The following is a 3,905-nucleotide window of genomic DNA, read 5'->3' as shown; positions in this document are numbered from 1 at the left end:
AGGCGCGTCGAGCGTTTGTACTTTTGGAGTGGCATGCGACAGGATGTTAGAGACTACTGTGCGAAGTGTCATTCCTGTCTCGAAAGAAAAACACCCAAGGGACGCAGGCCAGCACCAATTCAGCCGTTCCCTGAGGTTTCGGCTCCTTTCGAGCGGACAGGTATGGATATAATGGGCCCATTGCCCACGACCACTTCTGGAAACAGGCACATTTTAGTATTTGTCGATCACCTTTCAAAATACGCGGAAGCGGTAGCACTCCCAGATCAGAAAGCAGACACGGTTGCAAGAGCATTTGTCGAACAGATCGTGCTCCGACATGGATCTCCGAGGCAACTCTTGACAGATCGGGGAACGAACTTCGTGTCGCAGCTAATGAGGAGAGTTTGCGAGCTGCTTAAGATCACTAAGAAGCAGACAACACCGTACCATCCGGCTTGCAACGGCGCGGTGGAGCGACTGAACCAAACCGTGGCCGGGTTCCTGTCGCATTTTGTTTCGCGCGACCAGCGGGACTGGGACTTGTGGCTCCCGTATGCAATGTTTGCCTACAATTCCGCAGCACACGAGAGCACGGGCGAATCGCCATTCTTTCTTCTCTACGGCCGAGACCCGGACCAGCCTAGTGAAGTGCCAGAGGGCCCCCGTCGTGTCCCATACGCTTCACTGGACGACTATAAGGTTGAGCTAGAATCGCGCTTGCAAGTGGCGAGGGACATCGCAAAGGAGGCCTTAAAGAAAGCGGCGAAGCGCAGGAAGGAGGTGCACGATCGCGGTGCTAGAGACGCGCCGTTTGATGTGGGGGACAGCGTGTACATCGAAAACTGCCAAAGACAGATTGGGTTGGCTCGTAAGTTCCAGACGAGGTGGAGAGGACCGTGCGAGGTTGTCGAGAAGCTTTCTCCGGTAAACTTCAGGGTCCGAGACGTGAACCGCCGCTTGATAAGGATACACGCAAATCGCCTCAAGTCGGCACCGGTTCAGTATTCACGAAATGAGCAGGGGGAAAGCGCAGATTTTGATGGGGACCGAAGTGAAGCGGAGCGCGCAGATTGTTCGCAAGAAACGCCCTCTCCTGCATTTGTTCGGCAAGCGCCAGAGGTTACGGCAGGAATGCCACCGGATTTACTTCATGCATTGCTGGAGGAAGGAGCGCGCGAGGTTGCCGCGCAGATAACGCCAAGAGAGGCTCCTGCCACGAGCCCTCGCGAGTCTCAAAGCAGACAAGGGGTCACAGAATTACTTGGTACGACTCATGAACGCCGATATCCGCTTCGAAATCGGAAAGCTAAGTCGGACTAATGGCGTAAACAGAGCGGAGTTGGGGACTGGTTAAGACTGTGTAATGCTGCAGCTCATAACATTGCTATGTGCTTATGTGTTAAAATATCGGAGTTGCTAGTTAAGCCTTTCTGTCATTAAGTAACACTTTTACACAGGATGCAGAACATGCCCGACTTCCTTTCGTTATCTATATATTTTTTTGTCTGTGCCGTGATTGTGCTGGAAGTGGGAGCTCCTTTGTAACTGTGGTAAATTTATTTCGTCCAGTTTGGACTAGCAAGGAGAGGCTTGGGTGCTGAGTTTCATGTTTGTCTGTGAAAGAAGATCAGTGCTGCCCCTGGAGACGCCAGTTATGACAGCTGCGGCATATGGTGCAGTGCAGTGGTGTTGTGTGCAGCGAAAAGTGTTTTGTCGGACGGAATGTGCGAGGCGATTCAGAAAAAGAAGGGGAGCTGCCTGGACTCAAATGTTCGGAGAACATTCTTCTGGAGGGTGAGCGAGTGTGACGTTCCGTGCGTGAGCTACCAGGGCCCATATCTTCGGCGGAATCTTCTCTGTGCTCAACCGTCCTACTCCCTTGTCTCCCCTTAAACGGTCCGCGTTCGGCGGCGCCGCGTAGACGGAGCCCCCAGCGGCGGCAAAGCCACTGAAGGGGTACGGTCCGCGTTCGGCGGCGCCGCGTTGACGGAGCCCCCAGCGGCGGCAAGCCACTGAAGGGGTACAATGGTACGAAAGCTGCCGGCGGGAGACAAACGACATTCCAACGAGGGAGGTCGGGGGTGCCGCAGGCGCCACCGTGGAAAGGAGGAAGAAAGAAACAATCCAGCCTGGGAGACAGGAGATCGGGCGTGGCCGGCGGAGCAGAGATAGCTGGCCAGTGCGGACGAAAGGCACGCTAAGGACGAGATCGGACACAAAAAAGGGTCCTTGAGCGCCGAAGCGCTAACGGCGCGCGGTTTCTGCCAGCCACCGACGGATCGCAACTCCGGAGCCCCTCCATCGCCCCCATGACGGCGTCACCACGTAAGCTCGGACACCCCAGCCTCTGATGTACAATGTATAATTATTGATTACATCATTTTTGTTTAAACTGAGCCATACGGTGTCTTCTTGCCTCTCCGTCCCGTGTGGACCTGCGCATTATGTGGGGTCGTCCCTTTACAGCCCTTTACAGAAAAGTATTAAGTGTTCAGCCTTTCCTCCTCCTCTCCACGCGCGCCGCATAACGTATCTATCTCGTGGTACCTGAGTCGATATGTCTTACTCCGCGATACTCCCGTCCTGGCCTCGAACAGCAAAGAGCTTCCCCTAGAATTACCGTAGATATTTTCTTTGGCAGTTTCCTGCTTAAACATTCTGTATGTTCACAGCGCCGATTTAGTCAGCATCCCTGTTTTCCACAGAGCCCTCTCTGCTTCTTTTAACCTTTTTCTCTACCGATAATTCATGATTTGCCCCCCAACTGCTGTCCAGATATTTGCTTGTCAGTTTTCTAGTTCGCTTTCTCCATTTTGCGTTGACATTCCTCATGGTCAACTAACTGCAAACTTTCCTAGCCAACCGCTTTTCCCCCATTTCTCTCGACCGCTCCTCAAAATCTTTCTGCTAACTTCTCTGCTCTCGAATGATGCCCATCCCACAACACATTGTACCCCCTGATTTGGCGTATTGCCATGTGCTCCCAAAGCAGGCCTACCTACCCCGCGTTGTTTGGTTTCTAAGCTTGCTTGAACCTCTGGTCTCATGCACAGGACTGCCCTGCCGAAAGGTAGATCAGGAACCGTCACCCCTTTCTAGATCCCTCTTACCATTTGTCACCTATTGTAATTCCACGATGCCCTGTCTTTCATGACAGCTGCATTCCTACTACTTTTAGTCATTACATATTTTTCATACTCCGTCAGATACTCAGCACCGTTATTTATCCACACCCTAAGATACTTGTACTTATCCACTACCTCTAGAGTGATCTCCTGCATCCTATGCTCGCTGTCCTCATCATTATATGTCATGACTACAAACTTTTTCATACTAAACTTGAAACCTAATCTACCTCCCTCTGTACCGCAGATGTCCATCAACCTCTCCAAATCTTCCTTGTTGTCAGCCATTAACACTAAATCATTCGCGTACATTAGTCCTGGTAATGACTATGCAATCCATTCTCCTTGCTTGAGAAAAGAAAAGTTGAAGCCTAGTCTGCTCTTCTCTAGTTGGGTCTCTAACCCTTGTAGGTACAACATGAAAAACAAAGGTGACCCAAAAGACGCGGGTTCGATCCCGGCCGCGGCGGCTAGAATTTCTTTGGAGGAGAAATTCTAGAGGCCCGTGTACTGTGCGATGTCAGTGCACGTTAAAGAACACCAGGTGGTCGAAATTTCCGGAGCCCTCCAATACGGCGTCTCTCATAGCCTTAGTCGCTTTGGGACGTTAAACCCCATAAACCATAAACCAAACCAGATCACATCCTTGCCTAAGCCCCCGCTGTATTTCTATAGGCTCTGATACATTTTCCCCATCTCATAAGCACTTTGTTTCTTTTATAGACATCATTTAAAAGATTGGTTGTTCTGTCTTCCACATTCGATGTGCCCCGTATGTCCCACAAATCCTCTTGAATA

General features: G+C 51.3%; 1 pseudogene; it reads right to left on the bottom strand.

The window, feature by feature from the left end:
• Window positions 1–2,442: 2,442 nt before the first annotated feature.
• Window positions 2,443–3,296, bottom strand: LOC149350449 (uncharacterized; annotated as a pseudogene).
• Between the last annotated feature and the right edge of the window lie 609 nt (window positions 3,297–3,905).

Source organism: Amblyomma mixtum, chromosome 3 (genome assembly GCF_055824585.1).
Source record: "Amblyomma mixtum isolate Tamu chromosome 3, ASM5582458v1, whole genome shotgun sequence".
In the NCBI taxonomy this organism is placed as follows: Eukaryota; Metazoa; Arthropoda; class Arachnida; order Ixodida; family Ixodidae; genus Amblyomma; species Amblyomma mixtum.
Note: the sequence above shows the minus strand (reverse complement) of the source record. Positions and strands in the feature narration are given on the sequence as shown.